Source organism: Cimex lectularius, unplaced genomic scaffold (assembly GCF_000648675.2).
Source record: "Cimex lectularius strain Harlan isolate CLEC.00 unplaced genomic scaffold, Clec_2.1 scaffold20, whole genome shotgun sequence".
Lineage (NCBI taxonomy): Eukaryota > Metazoa > Arthropoda > Insecta > Hemiptera > Cimicidae > Cimex > Cimex lectularius.
Genome location: NW_019392641.1, coordinates 1,778,623 through 1,797,694, shown reverse-complemented (window position 1 = coordinate 1,797,694; position 19,072 = coordinate 1,778,623). Strand labels below are relative to the sequence as shown.

Below are 19,072 nucleotides of genomic sequence, written 5' to 3'. Positions count from 1 at the left end.
AAAAATTTCCAATTAGGGATTAGATTTGAAATGTTATCCTGACCCCAATTCTTATGTAATTCGTCGTAAGATTTAATGTTTTGTGCCCATTATATATAAAAGAATAAATAAGTATTTGTTAGAATTTCAAAAATCCACATAGTTAAAATGTCTTGGAAGGCGTTCAGGTTATCTTCACGTTTATATTTACGTAAGAAGTTTTCTTTTTCTTTTTAAGGCTGATTTATATTTGTAATCCTTATCAAAACAGACCGGTTTCTTTTCGAAAATGAACTCTACGATTTATAGGCCGAATCAGTTTCCGTTTCTACACCGCACACTTGTTCAGTTGAGGTCTGATCAACGTTGACCATCTCCGGCCATTCTCGCTATTGTTGCCTATGTACCGTTGGCCCTGTGGAACGTGCCAACACCATTGTGTAACACTTAAATTTCCGTCCGTGATAACGACCAAATCGAACCGTCGCAGAAATAAAAATACGTACTAAATAATTGGGTCAAAATGAGAGAAGAAGGGAAAAGAGGCTGAACGGGAATTCCAACCTGCCGACTTTGTTTAATGATGCAATTTTGTAATATTAACATTATGAACATTCTTTTAATCTATTAACACAGCGATGATGATAAATCATCTGTTTTAGTGTAAGAATGTAAATCAAGGGGACGTTTTGATCATTCCTCAGTTTATTTTTAAACATAATTGGTTGACATTTCACGATACTCACACATGAAATATTAGCCTGAGTTGTAAAAACAAGTGAAGATCAATTTACGAAACAAGAGATCTATGCATTTATTAACGATTCAGGATATCTAGAGCATCACACGAATATACCAGAAAGACCTCTCTAAATAAATTTTCTCTGCTAGTGTTCGATTCAAACAGGTTATTCCTAGGTTTACTAATATCCTTTGTGGGGTTTAATAATGATTAATTGATTTATTTCATTTGTATAATTGTTTCATGTAAATTGTTCGTTGGAATTGAATTTTATCCTGCTTAGACAGACCACTCTTTGATCCTTTCTTTCCCAATCTAATTCTTTTATTACACAGTGTAACTGAACAGACGTCAATAAATCAAAAGGTTATCCTACATGTCAAAGTGTACTAAAAATCTCAGTTTTCAAAAGTATAATTTTCAATTGTTTTCAAGATATATCACTTTTCAGGCTACTTCAAAACCTTTCCCAACTTTATTACATAAAGTTCTTTTCTCTCATGAAACCTTTATCCTAGTTTAAATTTGATTACCCCCAATAAAAGTTCATTAAATGAAATTTTGTTTTTATAATTGTAACCTTAAGCAGGCAAAATACAAAATCACTTAAATGATAAACTTTTACTACTTTACAAAGCTCTTGTCCGTTGTATGTAAAGTGTTTAGATTTTCTTGGTTCTAATACTTACACATAAAGAAAAATTGAAACAAAATTAAAAAGAAAAAATAACTAATGAGCTATAAGTAAGTGTTTAATTTCTAAAGCTTAGTTATCAACAGTATGAAAATAAAGTTTAATTTCTGAATATTTGAATTTTTGGGTAACAAACTCTTAAAAAAAATTAGTCATTTAGATTTTGAATCTTCTTTTAAAAAATAATTCAAAAAGAATGAAAGTAATCACTACTACACAAAAAAAGACTGGTAGAAAATTGAACACAATAAAAAACAAAAAGCTCTAAAATTAAAAAAAAAAATGTTCAAAATTTCCACCTTCTTGAAGAATGCAAATCTGACATTGATTTCTGGCATATTTGTACTGCAGTATTTTATATATATATAAAAAATAATAAAAATTAATTTCAAAGTGTTTGCAATGCCCTTTTTATTGGCGTAATCAAATTTCTACTAATACAGTAGGTTTAACATTTTATGTGATAGTGGAGGACTTTATGGAATAAAGTTCTTACAGGATGAACCTGAAAAGTGAAATATCTTGAATACAATATTGAGCATCAGACTTGGGACAATACGGATTTTTTAAATCGAATTTGACGTACGTTCACCTACTGAAGTGTTGATATTTGTGCACGGGACACTGTTATAGAATCGATTTCGAAAGTTGGTTTTATTAGTACTCTGATGAAAATAGTTTTGATCCTTTTTTTTATTTTTTTCTTGTGTGATTATTTTCTGAAAGATACCATCACCACCTGTCTCATGTGGTAGGTAACCCAGACCGTGTTGATCTATTCTCGTGTGCTATTATTTCCAAAGTAGCACAGCTACATCACTAAATTTCTCGATTTTAACATACCACGATTATCACAGTTTGCTTGAATATAATAACAAGACAAAAATGTCCGTATTATGTAATTAAGACATCTCTTGTTGATGATATTCATCCAAATGTCTATCCATTCTCAGACTGTAGCTTAGAAAATTTTGATCTTATTCTCAGTGTATTGTTCTGAAAGTTATGCTTCGCTTTGTATCTTCAGTGGTAGTTTTGTGTCGTAAGTATCTTGCGCCTCTTCTGTAATGGAAACAGAAACTGTAATGATAGATAATAATTTGCATTTTAATGTCACTTTTTATTCCTTGGTTTATCTAGTAGATGGGTGTTGCGAGGTCGGGTGGTTAAGGCGTCCGTCTTGTATTTGTCACGCGAGGGGTTCTGAGTTTTATTTGAGTTTAATTTGGAAAAAACTTGTAAAGTGGTTCTCTCCTCTTAGTTCGCTTCACCCAACGGTAACTTCAGACGTCTTGGGTGTTAAGAAAATGTCTAATTCTTGATAAATTGTTAAATATTTCTTTTAATTAACTGTTTTAATTTAATGTTTTGAAGTCCTTCCAAGCCTGGAGAACATGGTGCTTAATTTGAGTCGAAAGATATTAGATTTAGATATAGCCTTGCAGCACCACTGACAAGGAAAAAACAGGATCTATAACACGGTCTCTTGATTAAACACCTGAATTTTTTTCTTTTCGGGGCGTGCCAAAAATCCCGATTAATGACCCTATAATGCAAAGTTTTTCACACCCGCCCCTTTTGTATATCAATCCGAGGATCTAAATTAACGATATTCGGATGCAGAACAGACGCGATAGGGTCGGAATTAATTTTCGAAAAGAAATCTCCAAGGATACGTTCTCGTGATTTTCTTCTCACGTTTCGGAAGATTCGGGAATTGATTTAAAGCTGGGATTAATGATAATACAAATGGATGGCTCATTACGCTAATAATCCCTCGAGGTACCTTTTCACTTTTCCAACGGCATGGATCTCATACACGCCGTCGACAATACACGCCCTGCCAACTAATAACAGACTTCTTCAAGAATCGTTTCGGATTTTCAATTACAACATAATCGTACCATCTGCTAAACTGAAAATTGACCTCTGACACCATTAGCGATTGATCGACGTGTGTTTTTGTTATTCCTCACGGTAAACAATTCATTATTTAAACAAAAATATTGAAATGGCTTAAAGCCAATTTGTGCTAAGAATGAGCGATGTTTTGACGTCTTTCACCGCTTCTTTTTCTTTTCGAAACATCAGCTCTTTTCGAGGTTCCCACCCGTCATGCACATCGACACTGATCCATAAGTGCCTTTTCAAGTCTTTATCATGCCGTCTACACGATGCTGGGTATAATCAGACCTTAATCCTCATGACACGTGATGTGTAAGACTGTACAACTGTGTGATTGTACTCGTTCACAGTTTCCTATTTTTTGTACCCGGATTCGTAAATAAAAACCTGTGCCTCTTCACAATAAATAGTATTTGCTTAATTTGCAACATATCTTGTTGAAAATGAACAGATCAATATAGATGAGCAGTTTATGTTGATCCGCTTCGATCATCCCGGTCCGCACGTCCTCGCTGGTTTGCTAGATCCGTTTTGGCATTTTGCCATCTTGAATGGTTTTCAAGATAAGCAGTCCGGTTTTAATTATAAGTTGTGTGTAAAAATGGTTAATGAAGATACAATTTTGGAAGTGCCATCGGACCGGACCGTAAAGTTTAATCAGACTGCGTTCTATTGTTTAAATTCAATTTATTGCTAGTTCGAGTCTATCAGATGCGGTGCGCTATTCCCATTTCAGCAGTGGTAGACTTGCTTTACATTTGGATATTACCAGACCATGATGATCGGAACGACTATTCTACGGGTTCATCTTAGCAGATATTATCATAATATTACAATTACACAGTCCTTTTGTTCATAGAAACCATGAAGGTCGGGTACGTATAAAGATTTTCTGTTCGTAAATGATGTTACATTTACAAAAAGGAAATTTCCTGCTTTGTGTAAAAATGGTTGAAGAACATGTAGTTTTGGAAATGCTATCAGAATATAAAGTTGAATCAGACTGCGTTTGCGTTGTTTAAATTGGATTTGATTCGAACTAATTACACACTTTGTCTATTTAACGTTCTGTCGTTTCCGATCATCCTGGTCCGCCTGTCCTCGCTGGTTTTATTCTGCCAGATGTGTTTCTACATTCTTACTCTGCTGTGGTAGACTTGCTTTACATTTGATTATTGGCAGACCTGGATGATCGGAGACGACCAGACTACGGATTCATCACCTCACACATCAACAAAATCTTACTTTTTGTTTATTTTCGTCAGTTCGCAGACCTCAAGAAAGGACCTATCGTTTTATGTTGAAGTTAATTCATATCAGACACTATTGTTTAAATTGATTCTTTAATCGGTTAATTAACGTGGGGAACGGGAAATGTTTCCGGATTAGCGCCGACTTCCGTGATAGTCGGCGGTGAGATCGGTGAGCGCGTGATTTACCGGATGAGTGCCGCATTTGATACGCTTTCTCCCAAATCCAAATTTACGTACTTGCACGAATTTGTTATTTCCGCGGTGAGTATGCTAGAAATTGTGAAAATGAAAGGAAGACTGAAAATGTAATTGAAGCGAGGCGGGCTTTTCTTTTTCTTAACGTGATATGCGATTTGGATTAAATTTTTTGAAAACGTTGTCGACATTTGCTTGTTTTAACGACTGGCTATTTGTAAAAGGTACCTGTCGTTTTAAGTCAGGAAATTAAATATTTTGTAATCAGTTTCTTGTAAACCGTTTCAGTGTTTTAGTCTCAGGCCACCCTCTGCGTATTGCCAAACCGAAGAAATGTGACGAATCGTGACTAATAAACCAACTCTCGCCCCCGGGAAAGCTCAAACTGAGTCGGACCTTTTTTTACTTGTTCTCCGACAGCTTCGTGTTCAATGAATTACACACGAATTACATTCGCAGGGTTTGTTAGACCTGTCTATTGATTTCAGGCGCACGTTTTCCCCACGAAACGTCGTCCGAGGGCAAACACGACCCAACCGGGAAGAACGGGGGAAAGTCGAAGGGCCCGCCTTGCTAAGAACGGTCGAACGACAACCGACCCGGGGTACAGACTATCACCGACGGTCGCCCATCCCCAACAACTTGTCTGAATCAACCCAAAAAGATCCACCAGATTCTTTAGCCAAGCATTGGAAATTCGCGGAGATGCAAACGAATATGGAAAGAAATAACAGTCAACAGCTTCTCCTTATGAATCATTTTGCCTTAGAGTTAAAAAAATGTTAATCTTCAAGTATACGGTTTATAGAGGAAACTATTAAAGTTGACAGTCTTCTTAAGCTAAGGGAGCCTGCTCTCGACTCATTTTTTTAGCAATTTTTCAACTTAAGTACCACCCATTAAATGAGCAATTACTTTATACAGCCGGCTGGTCGCTACCGTATTAAAACCGAATCTGTTATATCAATGGGGAGATTTGATATACGGCTGTCATTTTCGATACGAAATTTATAAATGTTAGATGTTGCACATTGATGTTCATAAAATGCATAAATAAATTCCTAGGATGCTTTTAAAGAGTACCTTATTAAGATTATGTAAACATTTCTTTCAATAATAAAGATGGAATACGGTGGGAGTTAATTCTTCCTGTAACGTCGATGGTTTACTTCAAATGCAGTCACCTTTCCATCTGCGGACAGGGTTCGGTAATTAAATTCATAATCACATATCAAACATCACGAAAACATTTAATGATACACTGCTTACTACGATGAATAATTATCTTACATTTCCCTTTCTCTATAAGAAAATGCTACAACATTGTGACCTCAGATATGGTTCAGCTGAGCATCCCATTATCCCTCACAAGTTGATAATAAGACGTTCTTAGGTTTTATAGTGATTATTACGGTTTTATTTACTTTACGTCTACCAACTGCAGACAGGAAATTGTAAGATCTCATATCTTCGACTACACTGGAACTATCACGCACGACTTAATCGGCAAGAATTGATAAAACGAAAACCGTCAGGACTTTATGATAAACTCTATAATATATCATTACGGGACATCATCGAACCCACCTTCGTAGACAAAATGTCACCACACAAATACATGGCAAACAGACTAAAACCAGTACCACTGGGAACAACAAATACACCAAATTGGAAAGTGCCTTATTAAGAGTCTGTAAACGTTTCTTTCAATAATAAAAATGGAAATACGGTGAGAATAAATGCTTCCTGTAACGTTTCTGGTATGTTAGGTAGATAGACGTCCTTGACCTAATACCTATGACATCTCCCATATCTCTAATTCACTCACTCACTCCTCACCTTATTTCTCCCTCTCCTCCGCCCTCTCTCATTTAACTATCTCCCTCTTTCTTTTATCTGCCTCTCTCTAAAAAGATACAGACACAAACCATTGTTGTTGTTATTCCTGTTAATCGCTCCAGCCCACTCACTGTAGTACGGTTATTCCGCTTTTCACCCACCGGTTTCTCAAATATAAACCTAATTCGATAAATATGTATTTATGATAGTGTCCATCCTAATTTTGTGGAACTCTATAATAAGTTGATGGGTAGGGTATAAATACGTACGGCATATGCAAGATTCAATTCTTGTTAGTGTGAGGAGTTTGATGATTTTAATCTTAGAAAAAAAAAGATTCGTGAAATTTATGACTAGAACATATATATATAGAGACTTCAGCACTAGAATACCGTCATCAACACCTATTCCAACATCGGGGAAAAGTGAAGAGACCGACGTCTGTGCTTATCTGATCTTCGTCGTTGACCCTCAAAGGAAAGAGCCACTTCCGCACTTTCGCTTCCATTCACGTTTGACCCGCTGGGATCGAGGTGAACGACAGCGGGTTGAACTCTGACAACGACAAAGGGCCGGTTAATGAGAACGATTTAATTACGCGGAGGTGTCCTGGAGACAATGATAGCCTTTGGAATGCTAGTACTGGGCTCCAGGCCCCTCCTGGGCCATTATGTAGCCCGCATTCTCTACCCCTCCAACATTTCTCGCCTTTGCTCCACTCCTCCGGATGAATCCCAATCTCAATCTATACGTCTCATATGTACCAGAGGTGTCAAATGTCCTGATATACCCAAAGAGCCCTACTGATCATGAAGTCCTGACCTTAATTTTTCAGACCTTAAGGCATTACGAAACGTCAGCGGAAAACAATTATAAAGGCTGACATTAATAGTTATTAATACGCCAGGTAATAATATTATTTCTTTCTAATAACCTCCATCTCATTATATCATTTTAAAAGGACGTAATTTAGACACGTTTATCTAAGCATATAACATCTTCCATAGGAAAGTTGTTCTTGAAAGTTTTATCGACTTTGTAACACCGATATAACATTACAAAATTTTGGATGAAAATATATCATGTGTTTTGTTAATCCAGACATAAAAAGATAAAAATCACTAACAAAGTTTTTTTTTTGCAGGTAAGTTCTCATGAATGAAAGGCCCTCTTTTTAAACAACTTCAGGTGATCGTTTTCTAATAGCCACCATAGTCAGTCTAAAAATACAGTGGTAATAACACAGCCATATGAAGTAAGAGAGTATCTTATAACACGTTCCGGATGAAAGTTGTAATTAAAGGTTTCCAAACTCTATTGAGCAAGGCAAACGGAGGCTATTAGTTCCAATGGTTTTTTTTATATCCCAAACACATTACTAGACCCAGTTTTGATTGTTCGCTTTGATGAGTAAAATGACTAAATAGTCTAACTTGAATTAAGAAGTTGCAAAGATTAAATTGGCCTTCACTTCTTTCCCGTAGCTTGTATTAATTTCAATATGTAAACAAAAATGTTTCATTGCTCCAGATTGCAAAAAGTTATTTAAACTTTTGTTTGTAAAAATATTTTAAACCTGTAGTTAAAACGTGTACAAACTTGAGTTCCTCTCCCCCCATCAAAAGACTTTTTGCAAGTTAAAATATTTATTAAATTGATCAGCAAAATGTTTCAGACTTCGGTTTGGACCAAAATAGTTTTAACTTATAGTTACAAATGCTAAACTTCAGGGAGAAGAAGTTTAAACTTTTAGTTTCTTTTTTTTCAGGGCTGGAAAGTTTTTAATGAAAAAAAAGTTTGTCAGTTTGATTAGGAGAATGTCTCATACTTAAAGCAAGGAAGAGGTTTGAAACAAAGCATCAGAAGAACGTTTCACTCTTCTGGCTGAAAAAAGGTTATATTGCAAAAAGTTTAAACGGCTGATTAGAAAAAAAGTTAGAAGGTTTAAACTTTTATTGACAAATGTTTCAGATTTCTATCTAGAAAAAATGGTTACAAACTATTGTATGCAAATTGGTTTAGACTTCTGGCTGGAAAAACTCTTTCAAAGTTGCAAAATTATATTGCAGACTTTTTGTTGCAAAAAAAGCAAATTATTTAATTCTTAATTTTGAACATACATAATCAATTTCTTGGTTAGCCAGGAAGGGATGAATGAACTCATTGTAACTTGGAAATTATTCAAAACTTGACGGTTTTCATAGCGTGTCCGTCGTGCCGCTCGAGACTACTTAATTAGCTGAATAGGTAATAAACTTAAATAAAGAAAATAGCGTGTTGCTGTTATGAATTATTGTGCAAATAAGCGTTGTTTAGTTCATTCAGGAAAACAGTGTAGTCTTTTTTTTATTACAATACCGTTTAATAAGTAATAGAATAATTAATCTAAGGACACACCTATTTACTCTAAAAGGAAAACTGGAATTAGTTAATAAGATTTACATCCTAAAAAAAAATCCTTTAGTTTTTTTTCTCTAGGGTTTCCGATATCTAGGTCATTTCAGCCCCCAACTAAGTCTATATTCTATTTACCCTTTCAAACACCACATTCATACAATAAATACATTCATACACATAAATACATCCATACAGTACACTCAATCCGTTTGGTCGGTGGAGTACTTGATATTCCTCCACCGACCTATACTTCGACTAATCTAGATTGGCGATGGAGTACTTTTATAAATATTCCGGCATCGACCCCGAACACACTCTCACGCTCTCAACGTTCGAGGGGCGATGATGACGATATATTTCACCCTCACCCCTCGCCATTCACGCTAATAAATACATGCACTCAGCTTATTATAACGATGTTGGTCCGCATTTATTTAATTTTAGGGTAAAATAATAATAATAACACCCTCATTTTTCTGGTAAACAAAATGTTTTATTTTCATGTTGAAGAAGGAACCCGCGGGGTGAAAAATCGCCCTGGGTCGTTATTTCCCTTTTCCGCACGGATTGACCGCGCCTTCCCTTTTCAGCCCCGTCTCTTCATAAGCAGTTTTGTTAAACAATAAGTGAGACTTATGGCCTATCAATTGCGTTCTAATTTCGGCCTCCTTTCCCTGAGATGTCGTTGCCCTCAGAAAACAATCCGATCCCAGCGAAGAAAATAGTATGTCGAAAATATCGGAGGGACAACAAATAGAACGTGCTTGAATCTAGGGCGATCTTTTAAGTTTTTTCGCTCTTGTTTGCAAAAGTAAGGTTTCAAACTTTAGTGTTAAAATTTTTGTACAATATTTTTCATATTATGTATGTATAGTCCATTTTATCCTATTAGGCCAAGGTCGTGGTATTGTTCCTGAAACGTATTTTTGAAGTAATTGTCCATTGCGCGTAATTGGTAATCCTTTCTCCCTCTTTTTATCTCTGACCTAGAGGGATTTAAATAAATACATTAGACAGTTCAAGGCGGGTTTTATAAAAAGTGAGAGGCTTAAACCCGTTTTCGGGCGAAATACTCCCTGAGGTCAAATTTGAATATGTTCTTTGGCTAGACAAAGTGTTGATCGAACAGCTAAATGGATTTTTACACTCATTAAATTAGAAATGTATGGTTTTTTTAAATACTATTTTTAAGATGTACTGTTTCTTGTTTTCTGTACTTACAACCTGTTAATCCTAAGTCTTTGCTGATTTATATTATTCCCCCATGGTTTTATTTTCTGTTGGGTTATGAGTTCCTAAACATTTCCTCTTGTAGTTAATTGTAGCTCCGCAGTCCCTTGGAGTTTTTTCTCCTTCGATCTTTCTTAGATGTCCATTGAGTCTTCACTTTCAAAGGATCTTAGAATTCTTCATGTTTCTGCTAATTCATTCTGTAACTGAACCCTTTTCAAATCTCAATAGGAGATTTGTAGATTACTTCAGTCCAGTGATCGTGTTATTTCCTATTCAGCAGAAGTAATCAGGGCAGAAGATTTTCAGTTTGTAGGTTCTAGGGAACAAGGGAATTATTTTTAGCCCTTTTGTATACAAAATTAAATGAGCTCTTGAAAGTATGATTGTTTTTATTCACACTAATCATCTTTAAACATTCCACATGCCAAAAACATCTGAAATGTTTTTTAAAAAAAGACCTGAAATGTTGAAAAGAAGGGCTTTTTTGTACTTCACAGTTTACTTCTTAATCAAAACCTCTGTATTTTTAGCAGGTTTCTCTGGCTAATAGTACATATCAGTGGACGTCCGACTATTTTCTCTCGCGCGAGTCCACTTAACAATACTCCTCTCCTTGGCATCTCATGTATGGATTTTATTCCGTAAATAATTTACAGTTCCAGCGATAAAATCTTTATTGGATTAATTAATATGAAGTTAGAGTTAAGTTAATAGTATTAATTTATATAGGATTAATAGTATCCAATAGTATAATCGCATTTTCAAGCAATATTATAAAATTGAGGGAGGACCGAAGCTTCTTTTGTATCACCGCACTGGATGTATCACTGGCATAATAAATCCTTTCAGGACACTTCGTGGTTCTTTTTTTGTACGTCTTTATTATATCTTAGAGAATTCTAAGATCCTTTGAAAGTGAAAACTCAATGGACATCTAAGAAAGATCAAAGGAGAATAAACTCCAAGGGACTGCGGAGCTACAATTAACTACAAGAGAGTAATCTTATTGCTATTGCTGTAGTATATGTACTAAATTTGGTGAAAGATGTTTTTAGTGTTTCGCGAGAATGTATTTATGTACGTGAATGCGTGTGTAGTACAAGAGTGTCGACGGCGGAATGGCACAAACCCCATCGACCCTCACATAGAAAAGGTATTGTTTTGTATATGCAGCTGTTGCGTGAAAAAGAGTGATGGAGTAGAAGACTATCTAATATAATACTCCATCATCCTTCCTGAGCGACCGGTATTTAAATAAGATGGCACGTATTTAAGAATGAGTATTAGAGTGAGTGTGTTTAAATGAAAATTGCATGTGTTTGGCTGAAATGACTGTTTTCTTGTCGATAACCCCTTGAGCCTATCTTCGACGGGCAGAATTGTGCCTAAATAAATCAAATTCAAAAATCGTACCAAGAAAGAACGTCCTTGTTATTGTGTTACGAGATTTATTTTTTCTAAAGTTAATTTTAGTGTATTAAATAGAATTAGAACGGTTGAAATTGTCTCAATGTCTATCTCGCGGCGAATCTGTCTTCCATCCATGCCGTACCCGGGTGAAATGAGGGTTCGCCATTCGCCTTTCTTAGCTTTCCGTCGGGCGAAAGGTGCCCAATTCTCATCTGAGCCGGAACGCTATTCACTCTTTCCACCTCTACCTTTTCTCCAAATCCAGTTTTTTGGAAAGCGCCTGTACAGAAATTTTCGAACGTTTCCATCCCAAGGACTCGTGCGCCTGGAAGTCGGCTGCGTCGTCGGACGAGCATCACCCACCGGAGATTTTATCTCTTAGGTGTACGCGTCCGTTCTATGCACGTTTATAAGTGGCGCCCTATCTCCTCACTGGGTAATAGCGGCACTTATAATCATGTTTATTGCCTTCCTGTATGTCAGGAGATCCGTCCGTGATAGCTCGGAAATCCTCCTGGGAGAAAAGTCGATCCCCTATCTCCACACCTATTAGAGGTTCGCTATTTTCTCAATACTACAACTTGCGAAAAAATGTTTAAACAGCTTTATATGGTTGTTGGAGAAATAGGGGTCAAGTTCTCAACTCACCTGCCAAAAAAGTAAATTATTTCTATTACTTTCCAATATGAATTTTTTTCTATCTCGACAGTTGTCTTTTTATGATTTCATACGTCCTCATTATTGAATATTACATAGAGCAAAGGACATAAGTTTTAACGTATCGATATGTACATTTTAATCACTTATTAAAGAAACCTAAACTCAGGTTATAATATAGCCAAATTTAACATGTAACCGTACTTGGGGGTGTTCTTCATCTCTCTGTCTAATGTTATTTATTGGAAAATAAACAAGAACAAAAATTATTTTTTCTAAATATCTATTTTGATAATCAATATTTTGACCTTTCATCACACCGAAGAGTATTTTGTTAGCAGTTTGCTTTAGAACGCATTTACAACCGAAATTCAGTCCGGATTTTAGCCATAATTGACATATTCTTTAATTTAATTTAATTTTTTTACTAACAGTTTGTTGATATATTCATTTACCTCCTGGCAGACCGAATTTTCAATGCATTACGGTACCTATATTTTACAATTATAATTTTATTTTAATAGTTGAGTGTGATTATTTTGTTAGATATGTTAATCAATCACTATTACTTGGTATTTGGTTAACATATATTTTATTATTGATAGTAGAAATATATTTAAAGAATGAAATTCAAAGAGGAATTGCCAGGAAAAGACTTTGTGTTAAGTGGACAACCGCTAGGAAAAATAGTCACACTTCAATGAATATTAGGAAAGGACGAAACCCCCCGAAATTTCGAGACCGTATTAAATAAGGACTTGAAGGACTTGAGTCAAAAGAACCAGAGGGTGTCCTTGCAAGGAAGAGCTTAGTCAGTGATCAATCAGTCTGAAACATTTACCACATCAGCATATTGTAAGAAACAACAGAACTTGACCAAGTTTTTGACTTAATTATGTTTTCATTCCAGTGAAATTTCCATTACGATGGTACCCAATGAAGCATGGGACATCCCTTAATTTTATAATATTGCTTGACAGTGTGATTATAATATTTGTTATTTATGTTAATCAATCATTATTTCAATTCTTACTTTTTAGATTTTATCATTAATACTAGAAATGTATTTTTTTTTTTTAATCAAACGGGACATGCCAAGGAGAGAAGTTGTGTCAATTGGGGTAGTGCGATAAATATAATAAGTCAACAACCGGAAAAGAAGAGTAAAAAATATATAATAATAATTATTATTTAATTTCAACAAAAACCAAAGAAATCAAACTCACACGTTTGTTTTCTTCAGAAGAGACTTGAAACAAAGCTGGCCCTGACTGTAGCCATGTCGCCCACGTGGTCTTTGTTTACCTATAATGGATATTTGTATTTTTAATAGTCATAAAAAGCTTTACAGTGGGGTGTCGGTGGCCGCAACGGTTAAGGCGTTGAGACTGCGCTCATTATTGTAAGTTAAAGATTCTGGGTTCTCGATATATAAATGGTAAAAAAAAAAAAAAAAAAACGACACCCCGAGGGTTCAAATAACTTCGTAGTTGAAATAACCTAGAAAAAAACAAAAACTTTATAGATAACTATTTTTAACGCGCTTACAAAACCTTTAATCAGGCATTGTTTTAACCAAATTTGACATCTAACCGTACTTTGTCTCCATTTCACCAGATTGGTATTTTGATTCCTGTTATTAAATATACAAACAAAAATTAAAATATACTATGAATTATATAAATGTAATTAATAGACCATATTTCCGCAATTATAAATTGATACTGGAGATTTCTCTATTTTATAGAATGAACAAACCGTAAAACCGAACAGAATTTCATATTTGATACAGTATTTTACTGCTTTATATAGGTTCAAATTTGCACATGAACGTACACAAATACGCACGGGTAGTTCAGCCTATCACTTCTCACAATCCAGCACCCAATTCCAGCTTTTGTAATTTACTATAAATTACCGGCAACACCTTGAGTATTGGCAACCCTTGGTCAGATCTCGGTCTGATCCGCCCACTCACCGATACTACAGGGGCTATTAGCAGCTAGGTCATTTCAGCACACTCACTCTTAAATGCATCCATTCATTCAGGATGGTAGAGTAGTCGATATTCCTATATCATCTTTTACACATTATATAACTAACCTAATGGTCGATGGGGTAGTCAGTATTCCGGTCCCTCTCACACTACATATTCACACCAATAAATACATTCATTCTTTAGCACTCATTAGGAATACAAAACCATCAGTACTATGTGCTATAAAACAACCCGGTTTCTTCCAAGATTAGGAAAAGGGGACCTAATAATTTGTCGCCCTGCTTAGCTACCATTCTCATTCTGGTGATATTTATAGCCACCGAACAACCTTTCTCTACATACTGGACACATAAGCAAGTAGTCTATATTTTTGTTATATAGTTTAGAGATTATTAATTAATAGAACTTTTAAATCCACGTTGGTTTAAAAAAAATTGCTTGCTTACGTGTTGGTTTCATAACAGATGTATTAATAGATGAGTGGGCTGTGCTCGCGTTAGGTGGGTGTTTGTGAGCCACATATTTTTCTCATTATATTTTATGTGTTTTTTCTCTTATATGAATAGAAATATTTCTAACGATTTTTTTTCTTCGAAAACTTGAGATTATCGCAGTTGAAACTGCATCGATCTGACAGATTATGGTTGTTTCAAAGCAGTTTGCGGGATTAACTTAAAGTCGTAATCATAATATTGACAAAAATATGAGAAAAAGTTCAATATTTCGTTTTATGGACTCTTTTATAAAGTTCTTCAATTGGATTAAAATTAAACATTATAATACGGTATAAATTTGGGTCTACCAAAAGAGTTTTCGACATTATTTTCTCTTTTTATTTATATTACAATAACGTGTTGTTTTTTCATTTTTGGGATTACGAAAAACTCATACGAGATAACATTTTACGCAACTGTCAATTTGTAATATTTAAACTAGTGGAGGACAGTTGGCCCATTGCACAATCGCACTATGACTAATTGTACAAAAAGATATTTAGTTATTTCCAATTAACTCCCGCCTTGCCTTTCAATTATGCGAGATGCCATTGATTAATTACTTTTCGAAGGTGATGTTGTGAAAGGGGAAGTTTTATTAATACGTCATTCAACGCTGCTTCGCCGATATGCTTCAATGATATCGTAAAAACGATTTTTCTCTTTCTTCATTGCTGTCTTTTTCATATTTATTTATTTATTTCTAACTACTAGTTATATAGCATATCTTGTTTTTTATACAGAAGATAAAATAACTTGATATATCATAAAATAGTGACTAGCAAGATTGTTATCAAGATTTTGAAAAAAAAAAAAAGTAAGGGCGAGGGAAATTGTGATGATAGTTAAAATTGTAAGTTGTAACGCGTAGGGTTAGTAATTGCTCTTTACAATTTCATCATAGAAAATGGAATCTAGTCATTTAAGATAATTGTAGTAAATATCTATTGTAGTAATTTAAAGCAGCCGGTTAGTATAAAAAAATTACTTAGGGATGTGTAATCTTAGGTAGTGAAGGTCTGTTTTGCAATCTGACACGCAGGATGTTGCGATGAACGGTTTCAATGTTATCATGTTTAAAATTGGTTTCCGGTCCGACTGTTTCCAAGGATACCTATGAAATATTTGGTCACGTATTCACCATATGGTTTGGACAGTCGTAAATATCCTCGGAAAAAATAAATTCGAAAAAAGATGCTTGTTTTATTTACACGTGGTTCGTTTTCTCTCCGTTCTTGAGGTTAATTTGGAAGTTTACGACGCCGTAAAACACGGGACCGGAGATAAATCTGACCGAGCCGCTTTTGGTCAGAGGCGATTCCGTGAAAGGGCGTTGGTCACGGTGTGTCCTATCCGCGGACCACGCTACCGCACCCCGAACGCACGTCTCTGCGGGCAGGGGAAAAAAGTTTTCGCAGGCCCGGAGGATATTTCGGCTCAAAACAGACGTGATCGGGTTGGGCAATCCGTGTGCTAAAGACTTGATGCTTTTATAACAGCGTCACGTGTCTCGAATTAAAGGACTTTCCAAGCAGGGACGGTTTCCAGTGTGAGGGAGATACGTGCTGGCCGGGTGGAGCAGGGTTGCACAAGCGTTGCACAAGGGAACATCTTCTCCTGGGAAAGTGCGACCTGACATTTGCCCTCATCAGACCCTAAACACAGGCCGGGTGTCGACACGTCCAGTTGCAAAACCGTCGAATTTGGGTCCGGATGGTGGTTTTCACAGTTTACTTCCAAGCGCGCAATTAGGGAGGAACCGGTGCCGCGGAGCGTGCGAGAAAGCAACAAAGAACCAAGGCAAAAACGTAGATAAGGAGATTATCACATCTACACTTTTCCCTTTGCTTTTTTGTTTGCCTTTTTTTTTGTTCAAAGCGCTTCGGATCGTGTATCACTGGATACAAAACACGGCTACGGACTGTAAACCACATTCATCTCCTTATCCTTTATATTCTTTGTACAGTGATGCAAAGTCCGCACTTTCCTAACTTCAAAAATTGTGGAACGATTTCGCCTATTCATGTGTCAGATGTTTCAAGAAAAGGCGAATTTGACTCCATAACAGAAAAAAGTCGATCATCGATTAGTTAAAATGACAGTTCTTTTACTCCATGACCAAGAACAATGTCATTGACTAGTTTTTATCACCATCTTCTCGTTTTAACTAAGAATTTAAAGGTTTATTTAGAAAAGGTCAAAAATTGCTCACCTCTGGCCGAAGTCCAGACACCTTTTGACCTCGACATCGGTACTTCGAGCTTCGTCAGTAACTGTTAGCGTACACAAATAATGTTAGTAGCACACCAACCGGACACGTCCCTTTTCAAAATGGCCCACCATGACCACATTTTCCACACTTGCTTTCAACTTTGTTAGTGTTGTGTTCTATCAGAAATCAAGGATAGTTTTAATCAACTGCGGATAAGTCAAGATCTTGATATACCACATCCAACAAGTTTTTATTTTTCTGCTTCTCCAAAAAATAATCTTTTCGAAAAATATGTTTATCCTGTCTGTAGTATTTTCTCTTTTTTATCTTCATAAATTTTATCTACATGTAGCTTGATTGTTTCTTATCAACTTTGCTCCGCCTGTCGTCGCTGCTTCGGTTTTATCTTTTTACCGTGTGAGTTTATCATTAAGTAGCAAATCAGCTGGATAAAGAAATTTTTTTTAAGTCTTAGGTGAAATGTTATTTTTTCTACAGACACCATACAAATAATATTATGTGTATTATAACCATTTACCTTTATCCTGAACATCCTGATCCTCTATGTGGGTTTAGGTTTGAAGAGGTTTGCTTAAAACTTAATTGCAACCTGTCCTACAGACCAAAGCAGCGGTAATTAGGTTATCACGTTGATCGAGAGTGGGCAATATGCAATTTACATTCATATTGGTTTTTATTGAAAGTAGAAAAAGTGTTTTTAACGTTCTAGGGTCCAAACCCATTTATATTTCCACCAAACCCATAGACCAAACTAGCGGGGATTGGCGGACTAAGATGGTCAGATATGAACAAACAGCAGGCACCTCACTTATACCACATCTTACATTTTATAAATACATTTTTCTGTAGTTAAGCTAATAAAAAGACGCTATTGAAAAATAACATACACGCCAACCTCTCAAAATGTTGATATGGTGAAATCCATCCGACAGATTGAACTAGCGAGGATAAGCGGAGCAATATGGTCAGATAGAAACAAACAACGGTACTTCACATATGCATATCTTACATTTCATAAATACATGTTTCTGTAGTTACGCCAATAAAAAGACTCTTGAAAAATAACATTCGTACCAACATCTGAAAATGATGATATGGTGAAATCCATCTGACAGATGGACCTGGAAGGCGAAATAGGAACAAACTGCATTCACCACCTATGGAGGTTATCCCATTCCTTGCAATTCAGTAGTACATTTTTCGCAGGTTAAGCTTATAAAAAGACTCTGTTGACGAAGTAACATACAGACCAACCTTTGAAGAAGATATGACGAAACGCGTTTGAGAGACCAAAATAGCGTGGATAGGTGGACCTGGATGACAAAACACTAATTCAGACATTTCCCATATATCTAAAATGCCTTGCATTTCTATAGTACTTTACCGTGATTAAGCTTATAAAAATACACGATTGACGAAATAACACACAGCTCAAATTCTGTTGATAAAGAAATGAAACGCGCTTGGTTGATAGACCAAAATAACGAGGATAGGCGGAGCAGGATTTCTTATACCAGGAAACTCTGGCATTTTGAATATGTGTACGCACAAAATCCCCAATTTCAAATAGTTCATTTCCTGAATGGTTAAGCGTATAAAAAGACACGTTTGACATAAAATAACACACAGCGAGGAGAGGTGGAGATGCATCACCTCTCAAGTAGAAATCTCACGATATTTTTACTAGTTTAAGTACAACAAAGTCAACTGCAAGATATTGGGTGATACAGTTGTTGTTGTAAGGTTTTTCTGTTTGACCTGTGTTAATGTCACTGTTTTGAGGTTTTAAAAACAAGTTTATGATGGGGAGAAAAATGCCTTTTGTTTGAAATGAATGCCAAATCAGCTTGATTTTCGCGCGATACAGAAAAGTAACCTTGATTACCACGTTGTTATATGATGTAATGCGTACATCTGCATCATCACTAAAAGTGTTATTATAACGCGCTATTTGTGGCAGTAGCGAACGTCCGACAAGATCATCGATATATAATTCTGCCCGACCATAAAACGGCAGATTACGTAAGAAACTAGGTATTGAT

The 19,072-nt window shown here is 35.7% G+C and overlaps 1 protein-coding gene and 1 long non-coding RNA gene across 4 annotated transcripts in view; one reads left to right on the top strand and one right to left on the bottom strand.

Moving 5' to 3' along the window:
• LOC106661361 (protein outspread) overlaps positions 1-19,072 on the top strand; it is a 234,614-nt gene that overhangs the window by 174,578 nt on the left and 40,964 nt on the right. The window lies entirely within an intron of this gene.
• LOC106661364 lies at positions 9,492-17,452 on the bottom strand. Of its 2 annotated transcripts, none has more exons than XR_001339700.2 (3): positions 15,786-17,452; positions 13,531-13,609; positions 9,492-10,553 (listed from the first exon to the last, which is right to left on the bottom strand). It is a non-coding gene; the product is annotated as an uncharacterized LOC106661364 (long non-coding RNA). The 2 variants fall into 2 exon arrangements; XR_001339701.2 differs by having other exon boundaries at positions 17,010-17,452.